Source organism: Pholcus phalangioides, unplaced genomic scaffold (assembly GCF_987345545.1).
Source record: "Pholcus phalangioides strain wild (caught in Gottingen) unplaced genomic scaffold, Ppha-v1.0 ptg000002l_1, whole genome shotgun sequence".
In the NCBI taxonomy this organism is placed as follows: domain Eukaryota; kingdom Metazoa; phylum Arthropoda; class Arachnida; order Araneae; family Pholcidae; genus Pholcus; species Pholcus phalangioides.
Window position 1 is genome coordinate 14866444 of NW_028301595.1, and position 25754 is coordinate 14892197.

At 40.3% G+C, this 25754-nt stretch overlaps 1 protein-coding gene across 2 annotated transcripts in view; it reads left to right on the forward strand.

Moving 5' to 3' along the window:
• Positions 1 to 372: 372 nt before the first annotated feature.
• LOC149089452 (putative E3 ubiquitin-protein ligase RNF144A) overlaps positions 373 to 25754 on the forward strand; it is a 53560-nt gene continuing 28178 nt past the window's right edge. The window contains exon 1 of one of the 2 annotated variants that reach the window (XM_089238598.1): positions 373 to 726. The gene's annotated coding sequence lies outside the window, so the exon portion shown is untranslated. Of the gene's footprint in view, positions 727 to 7371; positions 7666 to 25754 lie in introns of those variants that run through there. The other variant, XM_089238605.1, reaches the window with a different exon arrangement.

Consider the following 25754-nt stretch of genomic DNA (forward strand, 5'->3'; position numbering starts at 1 on the left):
CTCTTCTCTTGAGGCCCCCGGGTGGGCCCATGCGTTAAGACCGCGCTGTCAGGAGAAAAATATCCCAGTCTAAAAGGGCCTCACTCTTTGATGTGGGGGGGGGGGTGACACCTCTGTGACAACTATCAGTGGGGGGGGGGGAAGGCAAAAACAACACACACACACACAAATACTACACCTTTGAAACTCGCCAAAAAATAAATTTCATTTCAGGCAGTAGAGTATGTGCGTGATGATACATACACACACACATATTTTCTCCGCCAATCACAGACGAGTGTTCACGTGCACAGGCCGTGCGCAACTCGCAGGCGATTGGCTGACAAGCGGACCTGTCCGTGGGAGACTTTAGAGGGCGGGAGAGAGTGAATCACACACACACACACACACACAGATCGCGAGATTAAAACACAAGCCGGTCGCGGGCATCGACGACAACCTCGTGCTCAGCTGGCGAATGGACTTTTAAATGCACATTATATTATTATTGTTACTCTTTGTTTCGTACGCGGTAACAGTCGGTGATTATTACAATTAGCGGGAACGGTTTTGTTTTTTTGCGCTTCTCCTCCAGATGGGAGATGGACGTTGTTTTCGTGGTGCCTCGTCGTCGTTGGGATCATCTCCATCATCATCATCCCATAAACTCAGCTGGTCGCGAATCCAGTTTGTTTGTTTGTGTACCGTCGCCATAATCACCCCCCTCCCGTGCTGGACATTATACAGGTAAAGCGATTGCGAACTCATTTCTTTTTTTAAATCTGTTGAATACTCATCAAATTCCGCATTGTATTGTCCACAAAATTGTCTCTTCATATGCATTGAACTTCAATGACCGTTCGTTATGATTACGGGACCCCAGACCCCTCTTGTATTCATTTTATAGCAGTGCATAGGTAAAAATTTAAGGTTGAGCCCCTGCCTTTTAGGCTAAAAGTCCCCCTCATAGCCTCAAACTAGAGGGGGCCCTCATGGTGGCATGAAGAGCATGGTGACCATGGGCGGAGATAATAAGCCCCCCCCCCACAGCTTCAAAGGTGAGGTTGACTGGTCTAATGCAGTGGTTCTCAACCGTGGTACTGGGATACTTCAGGGGGGGGGGGGGCACGGAAGAAAATGGAGAAAAAAGGGGCCATGACAAGTGGTTTGGAGAGCTGAGAAGAAAAATTAAGGTGTGAAGAAATAAAGATTTTATATTAGTGACTAACGCTTATATACAGTGAGAGAGAGAATCCTATAAAACCAGGGCCTTCTTTAGGGCATGGACCCACCCAGGCCTTACCGCCTACATTTTGCAGCAAGTTCCTTACGATGGGGTTTTTTTTCTCAAGTCCCTGGCTAAATTTTTCAGACACTCTTCTCTATATCAAATTTATTGTATGAAAAACAAAAAAATGATGAAAACCATATTAGGCCCCGGGCTGTAGCTCTGTCAGCCCCACTCTTGTGAGGGGTCGTGCCCATAAGTGACCCCACCTTATGATATTTTGTATAGTCCAATTAATTTTGGCTTTATATGAGTGACCCCCCCCCCCCGTACAAGCCTCGCGAAATTTACAATACAAGCCTCGCGTTTGTCCATGGGACTCCATGATGTTGAGATGGCCCTGAATTGAGCGGAGCTGTCTTAAGGGAAAATGGTGGTCGGCTGAAGTTGGTTTTCTGTTGTTGTTCCCAACTTTGAAAAGTCTCGCCACAGAGAGCAACAATACCATTATTCAATCATTACACTTCACTGATAGTTAGTAAACTTGATGGCAGCATTACACATAACAAGTACTACACAGAAACAAACGGCGCATTAGGTTCACAACATATACCAATTCCCCAAAACTTCAGCAGAGAAATATGGTGCATGTATGGTTTAGTAATGGTAGTAGTAGACTTAGGTTAAGAACCACTGTTCTAGAATCATAATCCACACTAGGGTGAAGCCAACAGGGCAGAGGTAGTTACCATAATTTTTGTTTTTTCATGTTTATATTCAATATTTAACGACCCATGAAAGTATGACCTGGGGGCTCGCCAAAGATCCCAGCTTAGTGAACTCTGCTCCAGGATGTAGGGCCTGTGACTAGAACCTTTCATATCTGGAGCAACTCATTCATCCCCCATACACATTCCTCTAAGAATCGGCACATGCCAAAATGTATGTTCTGATTGTATGTGTGGCTCTAACGTATATGTTGCAGAGTTGTTTGTTTTGTGTTCATGCTGCCATCTTTCTTTCATTTTCTGAAGTAAATATGGAAATGCTTGAATTTTTATGTTATGCCAGTTTGTGTTGTATGTCTGCCTGCTCTCTGCGGAGAGACTTTTTCAAATGGGAGACCTACTTGCATTTGTCCATCAAAGCTGAAAAGCCGCAGAAAACCAACCTCAGCCGATCACTATGGTGCCGTCAACAGGTTTTAAACCTGGATCCTCAGAACACAAGACTAGTTTTCAGGGTATCTGATATTCTATTTATTTCAGTGTTTTTCAAAAAGATGACCCACCCTCTCTCCCTCCACAAGAGTTGCTAAAGGGTCTCTGAGGTAACACTGAACAACGAATTTTGGCAAAGTGTTTGCTTTTAAAACAAAAATAGGCATTTCTTTCACATGTAATTTGGTGTGCTACGTGAACACTGACTTTACCATTAAAAAAACTGAATTGCCTATGGTTTCTCTCCGAAATATCACATATGACTATACAATACATTTATGCATAACATAAGTAGGCCTATATCGAAAACAAAAATAAGCAGTAAGAACAACACAAACATATAGAGACTTCACCAATAGAGGCACAACACAAATACATATGGAAACAAACGTTTTGTATCACAGTAATTTATTTATAGGCGTCTGACACCCACAAAGCAGAATATGCAGAAAACTAATGTACGTCGCAGAATATAATCCTGGGAAGAATTTTAACAAAAGTGTAGAAAACATTTATGTGAATTTTCACAGACGAAACATTTCCAGTCAGCTGAAATAATAAATTTCAAAAACTTTCTGCTCTAGGGTCTGACGCGTTACTACTTTGTTTTGCATTACGCTTGTACTAGACATAAGGAGCATCTCTTACAATTGTCCAACAGTAGCCAGCCAGCATTGAGGTTGACCATTTTCCCACGATAACGTTCCATGGGCTTAGTTTTTCACCGTATAATAATGCTCGTTAAGCACTTTTTAACTGTTAACGTGATAATATCTCAAAAAAACAAATGGCAATTTTCCGAGCCCTAAGTTGTTATTAATATCAATAATTGCTTTGTTTTAAGAAATTATGATAAGAATTTATATTACGTGGTGGAAGATGTCTTTGGTATAATTTGGTTTCCGTTTTCTTAGTTCTTATACAATTCATTCTATTTTATGGACAAATACATGACGTGATTTATAATTAAAAAAATTATTTTTCTTTCGCAATTATGAATCACGGATGATTTTCTTGAGTTCAATATAAATTTCAACTCTTCGATTTCCATGTAGGTGATAATACTGGTAACACAATACCATCGTTTACCAGTTTTTTTCCAGTGTGGATCCATGTGATGTGAGTCTGTCACTGTGACCACTCGACCACTACGGTGGCTGTGTACTTATACCAGTGTTTGTTTGTTTTTCCCTTGTGAGAATATTTGGTTACTTGAGTGGTATGAAGTCATTCGTAGTCGAATACTTGCAGGGCCGTCTTAAGAGTATCATGAGCCCCCGGCATTTCAACATTTTTTGCTTTTTCACGCTATAAATTCATCATAAGGGAGCCCGTGAAAGTGTGCTCCGGGGGGGGGGGGGGCGCAAAAGATCCCAGGCTAGGGGCCCTGCTCTAGCATGTGGGGACCATGGCCCCCAGGCCAATTGATTTTTCTGAGGCCCTACGAAACAACTTCTTGAAAATTTCAACCAGGTTTCATTTTTGTGAGGGGTGAGGCCCATCTTCGCTTGAGGGGCCTGGGTGGGCCCATGCCTTAAGACGGCACTGAATACTTGCACTATCCATAACAAGCATTAATCCCTTGGCTGCGCGCAAAATGTCAGAGATATGCTTCTCACCCATAGGCGGAGATAGACTTGGATGTCTGGGGAGGGGGAGCACGATGATGATGTGAATTCATATATACATAAGATCATTCGACTCCACCTTTGACGCTGGGTGGGGGGGGGGGGGATTATCTCCACCCATGTTCTCACCTCTGCGCAAGCAAGTTCCTGAAAGACCTACGCGCAAACTAAGCTCTTATTTAGACAGAACAGAAAAATTCTATAAGGTGACACCATTTTCATCAGAATATCTGGATTTAATGGCGAGCTACAAGCGGTGAGAGATTAGCGGAGTTCAAAATATCAAATAGTCGCCAAAATATTTAATCGCCAATTCCGCAAATACTCTTCCAGAAATTTACCAAAAACTTATCCATTCTACCAGCTTTCGAAAGAGCCTATAATAAACCATGAAGGTGATCCAGTTCAGCGGAAATTTAGCCTTTTTGTTTGCAGTGCATCACTAAATCGGCGTTTGTCAAAGTACATACAGTACTTTGCAGATTTTTGCGACAATTCGATTTTGAACTATCGCTTCGCCAATCTCTCAGTGCTTGTAGCTCGCCATTTAATCAGGGTATCCTGATAGAGGCGGGGGAGGGTTTCTCACGTAATAGGATTTTTTTTCTGCAAAAATAAGGTTGTCGCCAAAATCTGTAACCGCCAGTTCTGAATTTTAGTGTAATATCTACTTCCACAAACGCAGATTTCAGTGATGCGTTGCAAACAAACGACTAAACTTCTCCTGAACCATTTCATACCGTGCACCGCCCAGGCTCTATCGACAATTGTCAATTTTAGCCATTGCCCCGGATGAGGGGGCTGAGCCGTGTCGGGTGCTTTATTATGCACATAAAATACATGAACATGAATATAAAAGCACATTATTATGGTCTAAAAAAAAACGTATATGCAGATTTTTAAATATTTCTATTATACAATGTACAATTTATTCCGATGAGCTCTTCTGATGTCTTTTTAGCTCTATTGAGCTTGGGCCAGTCTTCCCTCGTTGGCTCGTGTGAGCCCTCCGCCGTGGCCAGGTCCTGGATCACGTTTTCCCTCATTGGCTTGTTGGCTCGGGTGAGCCCTCCTCCGTGGCCAGGTCAGGGCCTGGACCACGCGTTTTCCCTCATTGGCTTGTTGTTTCTCCTGAACCAGAAAGTTTATTGTAAGCTCTTTCGAAAGCTCGTGGAATGGACAGGACGGTTGTAGCTAGAAGATTATTTGCGGAATTGGCGATTAAATATTTTGGCGACAATTTAATGGTGAACTACGCCAATCTTTCACCGCTTGTAGCTCGCCTTTAAATCCAGATATTCTGATCAAAATGGTGTCACCTTTTATAGGATTTTTTTTTGTTCTTTCTAAATATGAGCTTGGTTTGCGTGTAGGTGTTTCACGGGCCGCTGTGGTGGTCAAGTGGTCAGAATGACGGACTCTCATCGAGAGGATCCTGGTTCAAACCCCACCGTCACCGCAGTGGTGGTCGGCTGAAGTTAATTTTCTGCGGTTCCCAACCTCGAGGCGGGAATGCGAGCCGATATCCCCGTTAAAAAGTCTCGCCGCAGAGAGATTACACTTCACTCACTATGAGTTGAGAAAAAATGCAGTTTAAAAAATTGATTGCAGATGGCAGCACCACGCGTAACAAGCATTACACGGAAACAAACTTCACGGAAGGTTCACTATACGTACACAAACATTCCAACATGTACCAATTCGTTAGAAGTTCCGCAGAGGAATATGGGTGAGGTGCATGTCTGGTTTAGTAGTAGCAGTGGTAAGATGGTCGTCTTTCCACTACGAAGGTCCACGGGTTCGAATCCGGCCTCAGAACATCAGAAGCAAGTTCTTTACCTACCGAGCCTAGGACGACCACCGATAGATGGCTCCTTCATTTCCCACCCAACTCCACTGGTTGGAAATTGCCGGAGTTGGTGTGTTGTAAACAAAAGCGGAGATAGACTTGGAAGCATGTGTGTGGGGGGGGGGGGCCACGATGATGATGTCAATTCGTATGCAGTCGAATCCCGTTTTAACGAATACCGTTATAGCGAAAATCTCGTTTTAACGAACATTTTTATAATCCCCCAATTAAGTTTACATAGGAACAATGCTAGGTAACCCTGGAATTCTTTTTATAACGAAATTTCGTTTTAATCAAGTGATTCCCCGGTTCCTCGAGTCGCCGCGGAACTCCTGAGAGGTGCTCATGGAGCACCGGTTGAGAACCCCTGCGTTAGATCAAATCACCCCCCCCCCCCCATGGTTGTAAAGTGGTGAGTAAGGGCACATGCTTTGTATTTTAACACAAAGTCTGTCAAGTGCGATCAAGGACAGCCACATCCATCCATGTATGAAGTTTTAAACTTCTCGTATGTGAACAATTACTGTTGTATATTAATGTTTACAATAACAATAGAACAACCATTTTGATCCCTCCCCCGTATATATATATATATATTTCTATAATTATTGGTTGTTGCCAGAATAGTTCAATGTGTTTTGAAGGATACAAAGTTAGAAACAAAAACTTATGATTTCAGTTCAAGTTTTATTTAGGGTAACTGTCTTTAGCATTGGGAGAGTCCTTGACTGTGGGGTGTTGAAGTTTGTCAGAGTTCAAGTTTCTCTGTATTCTACTGCTACCAACTCTAACTCATTTCTCTCTCTCTCTCTCCACCCAGCAAGGCTTGGCATATTTTTTGTAGCTACTGTTTGTTGTTCTTGCAATTAGAGAGCCTCTCCACTTACTCACTGGAAATTAGGATGTAGGACATTGACATTATAAGTGTTTGACCTTTAACTCAATGGAGGAGACTCCAACCTAATGAGACTTGTTTTTTCTCCCCCTTGACACATAGAAAATATCTTCCGAGAAATTGCGAATTGGGGGTTAGTCATTTTTTTTTTTTTTAAATATATATAGAGTTTAAATTTCGTCCTTGGATTCCATTGGAACATGTGGTTCGTGACTTCATTTCGAATCCATCTTTTGTGACCTCGGTTATTGCTATTGATAAGGACCCGATTTTGTCGAATAAAACTAGTTTTGAGTGATTCATTTACCTGAAATTGCCGTCTTATCAGACTTGTAACGATTTTTAACATCAGTGCAAATTCTGTCTAGAAACGACTGTGAAGAATTTACGGTCAATTATCATGCTTTTGAGCATGTCCTACGTGATGTTTGTCGTGTTTTTACCTAAGTATTCTTATCGTTGTGATTATATCCCCGGCGGGGGGATGGAAGTCGGTGAAATGATAACGCGTTGTTGACACACCGATATGGGCCATAAGCTTTTAAAAGATCTAGCTCAGAAATGTGACTCTGTGTTATCATGTACCACCCGTAAGTGTATTTTGGATCGTTTTTTATTGTGATATCAATTTAAATGGGACGTATATATTTACCTGGGTCAAGTCTTCGCGTTACCTGACGTTCGAAAGTGCGATCGAAGTCAACCGGAAGAAGTGACTTGTATATATATACACACTTCAATACGGGTTTCGTCTGTGTGTAATGTCGTGTAAACCTCTCTTTCTATCACCTTTCTTTCCTGAAGAAGCGTGACCTTAGGATAGAAATAACAAGAAGAAAGTCTCACGTCGGATGCTCCGAATATGTGTATGTACCGTATTTTTATTTGTTTGTATGAGGTCTCTGGGAACTCTCTTCCCTCGTTTAGTTTCAATAACTTCCTCTCGAAAAGTATTTAGAATTATTTTGGGTAAATATTACTCGTTGTTTAACATGACTCTCATAATTATATTCTGAGACTGAAGAGAGCAGCATTTCTTCGAAAATCGTCCTCCTTAAATTCCCCTGAAATTAGCTTCGAGTGTTTACCTTAATTTTTTCGGGACAAGCTGTTTATGCTCAACTCACTGAGTTGCCCATCAGCTAGAAACGTGTAAAGTAAAAATTACCAATAATCCCACTCGTGCCATCCTACGCAATGTGACCCTCTTTTTTTGGATAGCCCTAGTGCGTTGTCAAAAATAGTACGGAACATGAATTTCTCTGATACGATCGATGAAGTCATCCTGTTGCGTACTCGAACTCACCCTGGTCACTAAATTGTTGTAAAAACTTTGGTCCTTAACGAGGATGCATGTATCAAAGTATCCTACGTTCTTGTCCAAAATTTCGGGTATTCGACGCGCTATCGGACGTCAGTGACTTCCTGGATGGTATTTAGACAATAGAAGATTAGAGTTAGAATCTTCTCTATCATCACACTAAAGCAGTGGTTCTCAACCAAAATTCCATGGAGAGGTTTCAGGGGGGGGGGGTCCGTGGGCATGGCCTCCACATCCTGGAGCAGGACCCCTAGCCTGGAACCTTTGGCGGGTCCCCAGACAGACTTTTCACGGGCCCTCTTCAGTGAATTTATAGCATGAAAAAAAAAAAAGAAATGAGAATCATCCCGGGCTCCTAGGGCTGAAGTCCCGTTAACCCCCTTCCTGGTGGGGGGGGGGCATGTCCGTGCTCATGGGTGAGAGAAAAAAAACTTATTGTTTTCATATTATATTATGTGCTAAGTGTTATCGTATAAATGAATCCGTTGCCTCCATCTTATTGGTAGGGGGAGGGTTCCGGCCTCATTTTGTTGGGACAGAGTCCGTGGTCATTTAAGGTTGAGAGCCCCTGCACTGAACCAAGGAATCACTTGTTTTGCATTCCGTTGTTTGGAAAATCCACTGTACAAAAATTTTATTTTCTGTCTTTTAACAGTTTTATGGCACCTGTGTTGGGAAGCACTGCATCAGTCTTAGTACATTGATTCGCACTTTGGGTTGTGAATAAGTTCGTGATTTTACATCGGTGGTTCTTGGCCATACACTAAAGATAATTGTGTATATATGTACTATTATTACTGTATGTTCTTGACTGGCGTGGGGGGTATACCGCAAGGCATTCTAGGGCCGTCCTTATCAGACTCGGGGGCCCGGTGCGAAAATAATTTTGGGGCTTCATAGCCCCGATTTTATATTTTTTCCGGGGGAGGGAATTGGCATCAGAGATTTATGCCTTTTCACAGAATATATAGAAATGCTGAAAAATATCTATTCACCAATGAACATCCAGAATTCACCAGAAATGATGAAAAGAAAAAAAATCCCAGAATTATATATATCGAAATTCAAAGTTAATGAGAGAAATAATTCCAGAATTGATGGAAATTCAGAATTAACGAAAAAATAATTCCAGAATCAAATCTTTTGAAGCCCAGGCACTTTGTTTACTAAAAAAAATAATTATTTGGTTTATGTAATATTTTTTCACTTCTATTGTAAGTTTCGCGGGACCCGGTGCGACCGCACCTGTCGTACGGGCGGCTCTGATCTAGGGGACTCGCGCGAACAGTTTTGATGTTTAGAGTTGAAAAATTGCTCCATGATGTCAGGGGCGTTTTAACGCGCAGGCTCACCCGAGCAACTTCCCCCCCCCCCCCCCCCCCCCCAATGGGCTTCATGAAAATATGGTTGAAATTTTCGAGCGTGAGCAGAAATAGACGGGCATTTCTAGCCAGGCAGGGGCATCAGAAAAATCACTTTGCCCGAGGACCACGATTCTTAAAGACGGCCCTGTATGACGCGAGTATTTAAAGAGGTGCAAGAATATGAATTTAAGGTTCTACTGGGAGGGAAGATGCAGTCAAGTAACAATTTTGAGAGCCACTGATTTATTTTAATGTCAAAATGTGACCCGTAAGACGAATTTCAACCCTACAGCAACAGGAAAGAAATACAACCATAAATACACGTTTGTACAATTGGAAAGTTTAATGGGACTCGGGTAACTGGTGTATTGCCAACTAAAAATGAGAAACTTTGGTTGGTACCAAAACGCCTTTTATAATCTTTACACCTTTGCGAAATGGCCAGCAAAATAGTTAGCCAGTTCTGACTTTGACCATAACATGCTCAAACAAGGAACTATTAGCTGGGATGCTTGATTCTCTTGATGTGTGAGCAAGGTGTCTATTCGAATTGAGTTAGTTAAAAAAACACGATGCAGTAAATACTGGCCATCACAAATAGTTTCATTCGGTTTTGTGGTCGCCATTATACCCTTCCTGTTAACCGGAAATTCAACTTTCACAATGCACGTATTTCATTTAACACGTCCATTAGTTGAGTGGCTTTTTTTAAGGCTTTTCATTACTTCACGTGGCTCGGGATCCTATAAAAAAACACTCTCGAGAGTGATGTTCACCAGCAGTATCCTCTTGAGGGCCGACAACAGCTGTTGCTCAACTGTCACGCTGCTTTAAAAAATATAAATAGACTTGACTAGAAAAAGAACAAAGTGAAGGATTGGATGGTTCTTCATCTCCTCCTTGTACACATTGTATGAAGAAAAGCTACTAACAAACTCCACACATGTGAACACGTGAATGTTTTCTCTATCCGACCTCCCGATTGGCTAATTTCTTTGTTTTTGTTGTGTCTGTCATCATGACTCATGATAATCTTTCAACCGGCTCTGTGTGGTTTTTTTTTTTAAATGAATCTTGATTATAATCATCAGGCACGTGGACGGGTTCATTTGTGCGAGACCTCTATTGTCAAAGTCTTTTTCCCCCCATTGTGCTTGTCTGCGGTGCTCAATTATCACGTGGCAGTGAAACAGAGTCTGATGTTCCCGGTTGGCATTATTTGTTATGCTACGTGTGCCATTAGATGACCGGATGTGGATCTAACATGTGACACTCTCGATATCATTTCAAGTTGCTACAATGTCTTTTCTAGAATCTCCTTCTATGGAGAGAGATTTTTTTTTTTTTATCTGATTCAGTGTCGTTCCTTGGCTGTACTTTCATTTTCATGGAAAAACACCACCGCCATGTAAATTGAGAATGGTTTTGTAAAGCCATGAATTTTTCACCGGCGTTCGAAGAGTCGGGATTGTTCAGCCAGGTTTTCGGTTTCTTTAATTCAACGACCATAAAATGAATTGCGGGACGTGACCCTGTATCTTTATTGCATCACTGGAGGAGGAGGAATCACGGATCATTTGTTTCTGATGATGATGATGAAACGTGTGTCGAAAATCTCCTCATTTTTCAGTTGGATTTTGTATCGGGAAGGCTTACGATATCTTTTATTTGGATTCATGTCTTGCGTATTTGTTAATCAAGTCATATTCAGCTCTTCGCATCGAAAGGAATCTCCAGCGAATCGTATTTTTGGGTTTGAGTCCGACAAACTTAAACGGTTGGTTCTAATTGAAATATCTCCCTCATATTCCGAGCCCTCTAGGGATAGGGGGAACAAAGCTGCATTAAATTTGTTTGATAGGCATTTTAGATCAGGATGAAATCATGCGTTTGCAATATGACTGATAAAGGCGAAACATGTTTCTGCGAATGCAAATTTATCAGCACTGATTCACAACTGCACATTTTCTGCATCCTTTCACCACTGATAACTTTTTGCCGCCCCTATTTGAAAAACGTCCTCATTGGTTATTTTTGAAATCGATTATTTGTCAGATTTACTGATTTTCTTTTCTTTTTCAAGTGGCTGTGGAGCCCCCTGGGATGTGCATCGGTTGAGAACCGCTGCCCTAGTGTCTAGTGCTTGACAAATCCCAAGCGCCAGGTCGCCATAAGAAATTAGTATTGCCGCCTGAAATTTTTTACCAAATTGGAATTTGAGGACTATACAAAATTTTTGGAATTTATAAATTTCCAAACATTTTGTATAGTCCTCAGGACATAGTCACCGTCTTTTGATATCAATAACGAAGACGGTAACTATATCCTGGAAAAGTCGTAAGAAATACGTAAGATTTGGTTTTTTTTAATGTGCCCGAATATGAGCCCCCCACCGGAGCAAAAGCACTTGTGCTACGAGCCAGTAATCGTGTGAATGCTAAAGAGTGAATTGCTAAAAAAAATTTCAAATTTGAAACACTGGCAATTCACAATTTTACGAAAACTCTGAAATCGAATGTCTCCCCTCCTTCAAGTCCCCCCACAGTTTGAATTTCCCATAAAATGACCTGGGCAGTGCAGGCTTTTCAATGTCTCATTTCTCAATTGTTAATTTTTATGTGTTTTTGCCGAACCGGAATGATTCCTATATATTTATACAAAAATTGCCACGTTTTAAGACAAATAAATTCCTATATAGTTTTTTTTTCTCTCGACTCCCGCTGCAAAGAGATTTTGATCAATTTACTGTTCGTTCCATGAACGTTCGGTTCGGTAAGAAGGGAAAGCGCACCACGTGGACGGTTACCATCAGGTGGAAGAGAAGTAGGTGACCGACCGTATTGGTTTGTTTTTAGTTACGGCGAAAAGTCTCTCTCCGTTGCACGAGACCTCATTACCCCCCAAAGTACTGTGTATTACTTCTACAGAACTATCTGTAGTGCTGAACTTTTCATAATCTACGGACGATGATGATTTCGATGTCCTCAGTAACCTTTCGCGGATCGTAATGATATTCTGCTGAAAGCACCTGGAACACCCTAAACATCGATTTTGTAATCATCTGGTGTTTCTTCTTTTTTTTTTTTATTCGATTTCTGTCTGATAACGTCTAATACGTTACCGACCGAAGGAAACGTATCTTCTTTTATATAATATAAATAAAAGTGCGTGGTGTAGCTATATTAATGGTGCAACTCCCACGATCGTTGTTCAGCTGTTCGGTTCCATGTTGCGTATCATATCGGATCATTCCTAATGTTCGATGTCTACACGTCGGGAAAATGACTCATTTTCCATTTTCGTCTATTGCGATCGTGGTCATGATCGCTTGTTTTGCCGCTGTATTTCTTATTTCTCTGTACGAAAAACTGAATAGAATATTGTACGCACGTGGCAATATTTTTTTTTAACCCTCTCACTGGCATTGACGAGATATCTCGCCATCTTGAAATTCTTTTTATTCTAGAAATAACAATCCCAGACATTTTCAAGGCTGGTCCCCCCCCCCTCCCCACTCTGCACCCGCTGAAAATCGGAAGAAAGTATATTCTTTGTAAAAAAAGAAAATGGTATTTTTTACACGGAGTTTAGTGATTTCTGCTACACCGGTTAAAGCGAGGGTGCTCAACCTTTAAGAGGGTGCGAGTCACTTCATTGGTTTGAAAACGTGTCGCGGATCACTTGAATGGTCTGGAACGGCACCGCAGGTTAAGTTATCGGTAAACGTGCCGCGGGTCGCTCAAGAAATCTGAACTGTGCCATATGCCACTCAATCTGTAAATTTGTAGTAAATATGCCACTCAAATTATTTGGGAATGTTCCGCGCTTCACTTAAGTGATCTTGGAATATGGCGTGGGCCGATTGAGTGAGAACTGTTAGAATTGATTGTCAGCTGTGCCCCAGACCACTCGAGCTGCCTGGGGGTGACTCTTGTGATGTTGAACTGCGCATTAAAAATCCCAAAATATACACAGAAAAATCTCAAAATAGGCACTTAAAATCGCCCAAGAAAGTCGTTAAAAAGCCTAAAGTATGTACTAAAATATGTAACTGAAAGAATGTAAGTTTAAAAAAAAACCACGCAAAAAGCTAACGTGTTTTTAAAATGTATGTTTATTCATTTGCAAAAAAACATTCTCATGGCAATAACTTCTACATGTTTTCATTTAGGAATTTCTAGTTACTAGTTGCTGCTCGCTAACAGTAAAATCCGTACACGTGCATACCAGGCTATAATGTGACCCCCAGCTATAAAAATGTAATTAAGCTCTCATAAAACTCCTAAAATATGCACTTTTTTGAAAATTCCTCAATTTTATGCATTTACATGCATTAATGCGAAAAAAAAGACCAAAATATACATATAATACAGGCTGTATAATCATGATATACTTCCGTACTAGTCTTGAGCATGTAAGGGTTTTTGAGATAGCGTATTAAGGCGGCGTCATCGATCTAACCACTGAGCCACTCGCGCTGCACACAGTGGATTGAGTAGTCCACCCTGGACAGGCACGGATCCAAAGAAGGGAGGAAGCGATCACCCTTGCAAGAGCTTAATAATGTGGGAAAAATTTGCCTGTCCCTACCCTAAAGTACGGGATAATCTAACGGACTTACACAGTACCGTAAATAGCCCCCCCCCCCCGGAACATCGAAATAAATATGGTCCGAACGGGGTCCATGACCGTAAAAGGGTTGAGGAAACACTGTTCTATACTTCATTGTTTCAGTATACCTCGTGTATCTGTTACTGCCAAAGCCAGAAATATGGAACTGGCCCATGCCCGAATTTCTTTCTTTGGCCAGCCAGTTCGCAAAACGGCTGGTGATCCCTGTCCAAAGTCCGAAAAAAAAAGGCGTGATTCGGGGTCATCGCCAAGTTGTCGTATTTTTTCATGATAATTTATGGCAACCCGGACAATCAACGGAATCGGAATATGGATGTCTTCAAATAAATATAATACTTTTATATTAATCTTTTATATCACTCATTGTCATGGCTCCGTCGTATATTATCACGTTTTCATTCTTTTGTTGTTTTTTCAAGAATTATGTTATCGGACTGCGAGTCACAGGGATTTAAGGGGAGTCGTCCTCTAACCGTGAACGTGGCGAGATGGGGTGGGGGGGGGGGTGAGTATGAAGTCCCCGCAGCTCTCACTATAGTGATTATCTTTATATTGATTCACACAAGATACTAACCATATCGAAGTCACAATGCGGTAATCATTTTTTTTCTCAAAATTTGACAGAAAAAAACTGTCTACATTACAGTCGAATCCCATTTTAACGAATACCGTTATAGCGAAAATCTCGTTGTAACGAATACTTTTCTAATCCTCCAAATAAGTTTACATAGGAATAATACTAAGTAACCTGGAATTCCTTTATAACGAAATTCCGTTTTAACGAAGTGATTCCTCCGGTCTCTTGGCGTTCGTAACAGGATTCGACTGTATTATATAATTTTTTTCTCGTTATACATGGCGCTAATCCAATCAGTGCCAGAACTAGCCATTCCAGTGCCCTGTGCGAGAATTTGCATTAAGGCCCTTTCTGCCCTCCCCCCTTCTAAGTGGGCCCTGTGTGGGTGCACCTGCCTAGTTACGGCACTGAATCCAATACACATACTCTATACACTGAAGTCCAAAAGTCAGGGGATACCCTCTTAATATTGCTGCACTTCGCCGGGTAAAAGGAGGTCCCACACGATATTGAGGAGTATTCCATGACTTCGGTGCTGAAGTGCCAAAAGTCATGGGATACCTCCTTAATACCGTGTGGGACCTCCTTTTACCCGGCGAAGTGCAGCAATATTAAGAGGGTATCCCCTGACTTTTGTTACTTCAGTGTATAGCCATGTATCACACGTTAGCGATGAGAAAAATTGATGCGGCGCCTACCAGACTGTCGTACATTGGCAAGGGATCTCCAGCCATCTCACGAATTGACCCTCCAAAGCCCGAATCATTTCTGCAAATCGTACTTTGGCCAAACCTCTCGGGCCATTCCTCGAATCGGCCGCTTTTCAGGGGCTATGGCAGCAACATATCTAACGTTATTCACTAATAGAGCGAATTCTGTTGGCTTGTCAAGGGGAAAAAAAAGGGTGTTGATATCCCTCTATTATGTAGGAGACGCTTTCACAAAACCACGCCCTGTTCAGACAGCTGCTATTTTCGATCGCGGAAGACGATCAAAAAGACGAGAGAAAATAGAATCTGTCTAATATTGTGAGGAGAATATAATATTGAATGGTTTAAAACGAAAGTCCACCAAAGCGTGGCCCACGGGGGAAATGAAGAATAATCTGCTTCGTACGGGGTTGTGCTCTTAAATTACCCCGTTCATGTGGCAATTTCCTGGGTTCTCTCTATTTGGGAGGCATTCGCGCAATTCGAAGAATAATGCTTCTCATATATTTATAGCGCTAATCGATTAGTCACAATGAAACGAGATTCTCTCTTCGTTATTCGGTGGAAGAGTTTATGAAGCTCATTTCCACAGGCCGGAAAATGGCCTGCGTCAGGAAATGCGCCTCATCGTGACACAATTTTTTTCCGGTGAAATTACTTGGATTAGATATTCGCATGAAATTAAAGGTCCGCGTCATCGTATGACAAAGTCCGTAAATCTGAGTAATCCCACTGTTATTAGTGGTTTTAAAGCGATGTGTTGTGTGTAGAGGAAGGACACACCGTGATCGATCATTATACAATTTTGCACACTTGGAGGGAATTAAAGTCTGTGTGTGTGGTTCTAGGCTTTTTTTTATTCAAGCTGGAACAACGAGCAGGCAAAGTGCCCAAACTTCGTGCACGGTGAGTGAAAACTCGCGTCTGAGATTTTGGTGGTTTTTTTTTTTTTTAAATACTTCAAAGTTGCTGTGTTTAGGCTCAGTTATTTTTCAGTACATTTCCTGCTGGCCTCATTCCAGCCACGTGGTGCCGTAGATGACTGACAGATCGATATATGCCCGTTTATACGCTGTCCGTAGGTGTGTTTCAGACACGTATCTCTGTCTGGTCGATGTACATGTCATCAGACACCATTTCTAATTCCACTAGTGGATGTAGATTTTTTTCCTTCTTTATTTCTATTATCCTCCCCCCAATTCAGTCGGCCCCAGTCAGCTCACAAACGTAAACGTCATCGTATTAAGGCGACTGACTACGTGCGGGGTACTTTTTTTTAAAAAATGTCATTTTGGATGAAATGCATATGTTTTTAGTTTGAATATGGAATGAAATTAAGAAAATAAATGTTTTTTCATGAATATTTTGGCAAGAAAAATTTATATTGCTAATTATATGCCTAAAATTAGCATAATTTCAGTGTTTACGCTAAACATGGTACATGAAATACTACTGCTTATATAAACTTGTTTTTCACACAGAATGTTGCTATGGTATTGTTCTGTGCAATGAACTAGAAGTTTTGGAGTACTATGAAAACTTTTTGAGATATGGTTGTTTACGTGAAAAAATACACATTTTTCGTTTAAAAAACTTGATATTTTGAATTCAAAATGATGTAAATCCAAAAGTTTCAAAGATATTGCTTAGATCCTAGTTCATTGCACAGTCAGGCTCATATAGAACCCACTAGAAAAAATTCATATTGATATCTTGTAAAGTTTTGGAGATATCATGTTTTCCGCTGGCAAGAATAACGTAAATCGCAGTTTCTCAGAAAACGCATTTAAAGATTTCATTTGAAAAAAAAAAGGTTTCTCATACACTGTAAACATTCAGAATTCTCCACATTTGTACGTCAGACCTTCCTTTGCTTCAAATTTCTCCAACTTCGACTTTCTTGCTCCTCTTTTTTTTCTTCTGGCCATTTTTGCCATTGGCGTTGCATGGTATCTCGAACACTTCACCCGCTCTTCATCCAACCCAGAATAAGTAGATGCTAGTTCTTCATCGATTGGGATTCCTAGGTTTTTAAGAACCGGCAATATGCCCACATAACCAGAATTGAAAAGCAGAACTGCAATATTGGTCCCCAGCAGCATTGTTTGTAGTTCGACAAAAGTGCCCTTAGGCAAAATCGTCCAAATCACACTGTTGAAGCTTTCGTTGGAGTTCTGTGTCATGCCGTGCAAGCACTTTGAAAGCAGGGATTGTGCACAGAGACTCATGTATGTTGGCTTTATTACATTTATGATGTCACTAGAGAGACCAGGAGATTTATCAGTAATTTTATGTCCTTCATGTGCAGCTTTCTGATGCTTACACCAACTGTCGGGACCTCTTGGACATTGTCCATGCATGTTCTTTTTATCACTGGAGCAACAATGAAAAAATGCAGCTATGACGGCAGACTGCATATTTTTTAAATTTCCCACATTGCTACGAATAGCAATGCCATAGTAATTTTGGAGTTTATCTATAAGTTTATCGGTTAATTTCCCTTTACCACTCAGTCCTTTCGTGGTTTTCTTGAGTTTCCTCAAACGCGCACCAACCCTCTTCTGAACATGGCCAATGCATTCCAGTTTAGTGACACTATTTCTGCCATAGATGTCCTTTACATTCATATATGCCTTGGAGTCACCATCCCCATAATATTCTGCATATTTTAGTTCCCGCTTTAGAATTGATCTTTCGAAAATTCTATATGCTCCAACTACTTCCATACTTGCAGACGAGCCCTTGTGGTTGGAACACACATGAACTGTTTTTAAAGATTTTCCCCTACAAATTCTGCAGTACTGCGACATCACTTCCAAATCTAATATCTTTCCAGAATCAATAGAAATAGCAGACACACAACCATTTAGAGATGTATGACCACGTCGCTGCCAGGTACCGTCGACAGACACACCACAACTTGGTATTTTTTCTTGTCCAACTTCCTTCAGTGCTCTTATCTCATTAGCAGCCTCTTTCATATTTTGCTCAGTAGCAGAACGAACAGCTTTTTGTAACAATAGTTCACGGTCCCTGAATGCATTTTTTGAAAGAAAAGGTAAATTCAAAGTTACCAGGAACTTTCTACCAGCAGTGTAGCCTTTGCCAATAAGTCTCAATCCAAGGACCACTAATGAATTTATAACATTTTTGCTGCTGCTATTTTTTCCAGTTGAGGTAAATGCTTTCGAATACCCACATTTACAAGATAAGGCGAAGTTCGAGCACAGTCCGAATCTTGAATCTTCGTTCAGTTTCATACCAGTCTCGTAACACATTGGGCAGCAAAGAACAGAAAACACAGATACTAATATAGAAATATCAAATATTCTATTTCCCTTCAACTCTCCACACTGTGGAGATGTGGCTTTCTTTTTATCAGTATAAATGTTCAATTTCGATGAACTAGCAGTCATAATAGGTGTGTCAACGGAGGCAATGTTAGAATCAGGGGAGACAGCTTTCGTATGACGGTTTCCACAAAATGAACGTTTTTTGCTCCTCTTTGCACGTACCTTCGGCATCGTGAATGTTCAAAAAAGCGTTACAAAAAATTATATAGAACTTCAAAACCAAAAATTCGAAGAAATACAAGTTAAAATAACAGTTGTTTGGTATACAACGTGCAACTAGAATGTAAACAAACAGTGTTTTCGATTTTGTTGCCACTCGCCTGATTATGTGAATTTAACATTAATATTTATTTATAAACATTACACAGAAATATTTCTAACTAATCCATAAGTAAAAAATATGTGATTCAAGGGTATTTCTATGCAAAATAAGTATTTATTACAACAGAAACGTCATTGTTTACATATTTTAGGCCCTTTAAATAGTACTTCCGGTGCTGGAAATTATCACTTCCGGTTAACTAAATGAGCTATAACTTCGGTTCTAATTAACGTAGGAACAAAAACAAACCATTTTTAGATTCCTGAATAAATATACTTTCAAATGAGCAAATAAAAAAAAATTCGCAAATTTTCAAAAAAATGGCCGTTTCAACGTAGGCAGTCGCCTTAACCCTTTAATGCAACGTACAGCTAGCGGGTAACCCTTTGATGCGGATAGAGAAGAATTGCCTTTTTTTTAACCCCTGCAGCGGTAATAACGAGGTATCTCGTCGAACTTTATATGGGGTTCTTAACACGCTTTTATTTCCAATGTGGCAGTTATAATGTGAACCAGGGAAATTTAAAAATCCGCTTAAGTTATTAAATCGTGTGTGTGAACAGCAGTTCTTTTCATTTCTTAACCCCCCTCAGATGTTTTATTCCACTCGCTCCTTTCAATGAAATTTATTTTTTCTTCCACATTCACAGGAATTGGAAAACTTAGTTCTGGAGAAAAAACGGGGGGGAAAGGGGATTATTCTAGTCAATTATTTTTTTTAAATGGTTGCAAGTACGGGTTTTTGCGATTCAATAGATCATATACGCTCAGTTCATGGCTCTCGCAATCATCTGAAGTGGTCCGTGACCTCAAATCTAATTTTTTAAAAATGTACTAAAGCGGCACATTTACAGGCCCGTCATTTTCAAAAGCCGGGGGGGGGGCAACGTTCCCCCCTCGGAATATACTAAAAATGGCATATATATATGCAAATATATATATATACATGCATTGAGTACATGTGCTTTGCCCCCCCCCCCCCCCCGGAAAAAGTTGAAATGACGGCCCTGCATTTACAAACCACTTAACCCTAAAGCAGTGGACGGTTTTAGAATTTTTCTGTACAAAATCTCGGGTGTGTCTATCCGCTTAAACAGCCTGTGGTTCTCTGTTCCAGAGCATTTGCATCTCGTGGTAGTTCCGCTTCACTAAACTGGCTCGCGGTGCAGACTTGTGTGACGTATGGTACAGTTCCAGAGCACTTAAGTGGCCCGCGGGTGCAGTTCCACATCACTCAAGAAGCCCACAGCACATTTCCAAGTGACTTAAGTGGCGCCCAACACATTCTGAAACCACTTTGGAGAGTTTTAAAAAATGCTCAAAAGGCTTTCAAAAATTACCCAGTTTTGAGAGTGTAAAATACAATGTTTCACAAAATGCAAAATATAAATTTTCATACGGCCCCCTTCTCTAACTTTCAATAAGAAAGTTGCTGCCCCCTCTCTCTCCTTAGGCCAACGAAAAAAAAATTCCGAATTTCTAAAAGTTATGGAAGAACAGCGCAAAAACTAACTACATTCCTTCTCATTTATGCTGTCTTTTCCCAACTTCTCCGGTTTTTGAATTCGGAGCGTCTCAGCGAATATTGCGCTGTAATTTTTTTTGTTAGCATCGAGAGACAGGGCAACAACTTTCTAATTGAAAGTTAGAGGACATAGGCAGGGCCGACTCAAGCGCATCATAAGCCCCCGGGCCAAGTGATTTTTCTGAGGCCCCCTCTTCTCTTGAAGTGGCCGGGTGGGCCCATGCGTTAAGGCGGCACTGGACATGAGGCTATATAAAAATTTAGATTTTTTTAATTTTATTTTGTAATACACTGTATATTTCCCACTCTCAAAACCGGTACATAGTGATTTTTGAACACATTTTGAGCACTTACTGAGCAGGAATCATTTCTCTGCGACGAACACTTGATGAGATAAATGCCGCATTAGCACTTACAGGACACCCTGTACCGTCTGGAATTAATAAGTGAAGAACACAATTCACACATAAATTGAAACTTTTTCCAAATTTCGAAAAATGTTTTTTTTAAAAAAAACTGACTTTTTTCAAGTTTAGTTTTTTAATTTGAGGGGGGGGGGGGGGGAGAACAGCCAAAATTAAATACAGTCGAATACCGTTACAGCGAAAATCTCGTTTTAACGAACATTTTTCTAATCCCACAGATAAGTTTTCATAGGAACAATGCAAAAACCTGGAATCCCTTCATTTCGTTATAACGAAGTGATTTCTCCGATCGAGTTCGTTATAGCGGGATTCGACCGTATTTCAAATTTTTATAACGCACCAGTCAGTTTCGACGATACACAAGCTTCTTTTACGCATTTGCATGCGTGCGTAAAAGTTTCCCACGCGTTTTATAAGAGTGAGTGCTCTCGCCTTCTTCAAGCATTTGTAAGGTATCCAAAGTCTCCCACGCATTCAGTACTCGATACCACGCGATAGTACTTTGACGCGTGATTGGAAACTTCTGCCCCAGGGTGATAATTTTTGTTTTCAATCAGTTAAAAACGTTGTAAATTCTAATTTATGGGTAAACAAAAAAAATCTATGCATTAAAGGGGGGGGGGGTTTGATATGAAAAATTAATAGAAACGGTCACTAATGGCTCAATGACCCACATTTCGCTTTTATTGGTGTGACGCCGTATTTTTCCTCGTAAGTCTTCATTTGGGATTTTTTAGATTGACGGCGTCCAAGGTCCGAACCGGAAGCCACGCTATCAATTCCATTTAGGTAATTTTTTTGTTCCTTTTTTTTCCTTCCTCCTTTTTATCACATAAACGTGGAAAGTATGTTAGTAATATAATAAGGACTTTTTCCAGTCTTTGATTATTTGAGGAAAGGTGAGAGGAAACAGCGGCAGGTTTTCTTCTTGTTGACGTTTTTAATGAAATATGGCGCTTCACACCTGACCAGATTCAGTCTCGTTTTTCATTTTTTCTTCTCTCCGGCTTCTCGTTCTTCATTATTTTTTCTTTTTGCCGTGAGCGGAGGCCACGCAGTTTCGTGTTCCAAGGTTTCTCTTCATTTGCTTTTTTGCCCAGCGAATTCTCTAGCCAGGAATTTCGTCTTTTTATGGGGAAATTATATGATCGAAGAAGAGAGGTTAGTCTTTTTTATTTATCTCTATATACATATAGGGTGACCATACGTCCCGTATTTCTCGGGACAGTCCCGGTATTTTCTGTTTTTTTTTGGCCGTCCCGACTTTTTGGCAAAAGTGTCCCGGTTTTTCCCGTATTTTACACGAAGCCTACTCGAATTTTCATTCTTTATTGAAGTCAAAGATTGACATTGTTTTTCAACTCATAAATTATTTTACGATAAATTACAACTATATATGAGAATATTAATCTCCCACATTTGCCTTGAACGTTTGTTTTCCGTGGAATACGTTTTAATCCACTGCAATTTGCAGCGATTCATCATTTCCCGCCATTGTGATTTTTCCGTAATTTCAACGATATTTGGCAACTGTGTTTGGTTTTGGCGATAATTGGCGATGTCCCGTATTTTCCCGTATTTGGAATCCCAATGCCTATTTCTCTCGAGGAAATATGGTCAGCGTATATACATACAGGTATCCTTCGCTTTTAAGCGGTTTCGCTATAGCGCGATTTTTGAAAATTTATTTTGGGAATTCCAACCTTCAAAATTCGGCTTGGAGAGTTTAACTTTAATCCTGGAAATAGGTTCGCAAATATTGAAGAGATACGGTATATATAACATACTTAAATACTTCCGCTTTTTCGAGGCCAAGTTCGTCCGGGACTAGAGTATGCTGTAAGGTTTTGGAGACCATACCTACAGAGGGACGTAGACTTGGTTGAAGGGGTGCAGAGAAGAGCTACGCGTGTCCTTATTGGCACACACGGGGCTTGAGTTATGCAAACACCGAACATGGTCCCCCCGCTGTCCCTTGTGGGACAGGGCTTGAGTTATGAAGAGAGACTTCATTTTTTGAGATGAACGCAGGTGTCGAGGAGCTATGATCAAAGTGTTCAAAATTTTCAACGGGATGGATAGGATGGACCATGAACTTTTAGTACACCGCCAATCGATTGATTTTACAGTATCGATTGGTGAGGGACAATGCGAGGTTATGGTGTCGCAGGGATTTTTTCTCTAATAAGGTTAATAAATGGAATAGCTTACCCCCGGAGGTAGTAAATTGTAACACAATTGACACGTTTAAAAAGAAATACGATAAACATGTTGGGGTAAATCGAGAAGCTATTCATACTTATAGAATAAGACAACCATAATATTCTTTATGGGCATTGTATAATATTTTATCATGTGTATATATTGTTTACAATTTTTGTTGATTGCATTTTTAATTGGGGGTTGCTGTATTTTTGAAATATATGACATCCATATTTGTTACGGTCATCTTTTTCTCAGCCACCTCGCTGGGCATTTTGCCTGTTGTGGCGTTGTATTTGCATAAATTCTTTCATGACGAAATACGCTGGACGTGATGAGTGACGATGTAGCGGAGTCGAATGTGAGAGAAATTCTCAGATAAGGATCCCCCCGTATGTGTCTGATGAACAACGTTTGGTAACACATTGACAATCGAAAAAAAATCGGTTCCAGTGAAACTAGAATTTTTATGTTTAAGAGAAATATGCGGAATTCTCTGGCTTTGCTACTAAAGTTTTTATAAGAAGACGAAAAATGCAAAAATCCAAATCTTGACTGTTTCATTAAAGTTATCAGCCTCTTCAGGAAAGGGGCCATTCAAGTATTACGTAAGCAGATTTTTAGCCATTTTTGACCCCCCCCCCCCCCCCGTCAGCAAAACACTGATCCCCTCTCCCCCTTGTCGGCAAAATTTCGTCAGCAGCTTAGAATATTTCATATCTTCATAAAGGGTGGTTGATGACGTAAGCAATCTTCAAACCCCCCCTCCCTCCCCCCTTGTCATCAAAAGTCAGCAAATCCGAAACCCCTCCCCCCCCCTCCCCACGATGTTGACGTAATACTTGAATGACCCCAAAGAAAAAAAAAATCCGCACTCACTAGAATCAATTGTAGGTCGTGAAGAAGGAAAAAGTATTAATTCATTCGTATTGCCTAAATTCGCGGGGTTTATTCATAAGTTTGAATAATTAATTCATTAAAAAACGTTTCTGTGCTGTTGGGTTCATTTTTTTAAAATATTTTCTGGAGGAAAACCAACCCCGCTATCCTTATCTTTCCCATGTTGAAATTAACTCACTTTACGCGATTACGGCTTAAGCGACCATTTTGCTTAACCAATTAATCGCTTAAAGCGGGGGACGCCTGTAATTACCTTATATTCGATAGTGTGGCAGCATTAACGGGGTGGGTGCATGTGTGATCCTGGCTTCTCATGTGAAAAATGTCCCGCCTTCAACCTTTTATATGGCTGTGGCACAACATGAGTTTCTTATATTTTTCAAATAAAGTCGTATATTTTGAGCTCGTTTCAGCAAGATGCTTCTAAGCAACTCGTAAACCATTTGATTTTTACTTGTGAGATGTTCGTAAAGTTTCTATAATTGCCAGCGGAATGGCCCCATAGGTACTCGTGTATCCTATTTCTGGACAGGTCAAGCATAAACGATTTTTAACCCTTGCGTTTTGGAGGGAACATATTGCTGTGCGTTCTTCAACAATAACAGGAAAGTTAAGTTGGCAAACAATAAATGACATTTTCATACTGTATTCAAATCTATGTAAATCATACAAATACAGTGATTTTTTTTTAAATATTGACAATTTTTTTTGTCATGTAAAAGCATTCAGGGTACCGCATGTGCTTGATATAACCCTTCGGAATTTTTCTCTTCTGGATATTTTAATGCTTGCCAGTTAGAGGGTTAACATGTAAAAACTTTCAACGTTCTATTGGAGGATCAAATTCTACGTATATTTTTATACAATTTAACGAGAGCTTTTATGAGTTTAATTATTGGTTATATTTTTTTGTGAATGTGAATTCCAACAACTTGCAACTTTTTCAAAAATTACCCATATTTTGCGCCATAAAATTTCTTTAAATCATTTTAATAAAACAACCTGTCGTTATAGCATGTATAACCTTGGCGGTGAAACACGCACAAAGTTTCAAGATATTTGAATAAGTGGTGTTTGAAAAATGTTTCTTATCCGACTGAGGAAAAAAGTAATTTTAATGGGGAAATATTAGCATAAATAATGCCTTGTGTCATGTTTATATTAAAATATTTTAAAAATACTTGTAACGCAGGTAGAACAAAAACTCGAACGCAGTCACACGCGGAAAAATTGACGGTATTTAAGAATGTATTTATTTTTTGGCAAATGTTTACGTGCACCTACCCCGTTATTAAATAAAGCTAACAAAAATACATGAGGAAGCTAGAATGTACTGTTCTCGGTCAGAAGTAGTCACCATAGACATGAAACTTCTTGAGGAGAACCCAGCAAATACCGTCTGTGAATATGAACTTGGATTGATCCGCTACAATGGCTCATTGGGTAGGGCCGCGTGAAGCTATCGAGATTGAGTGACCCACGGGCTTTCGCGTGGGGAGTGATTTTGTTCTTCATTTTTTTTCATTTAAGTTTAGCAGTGGCAATTCCATTCAGTGTTTTATTGACAGTCCTGAATAAGATCCCACACTTTTCTGTGGAAATAACGTCGTCGTCGTCCCCAAAA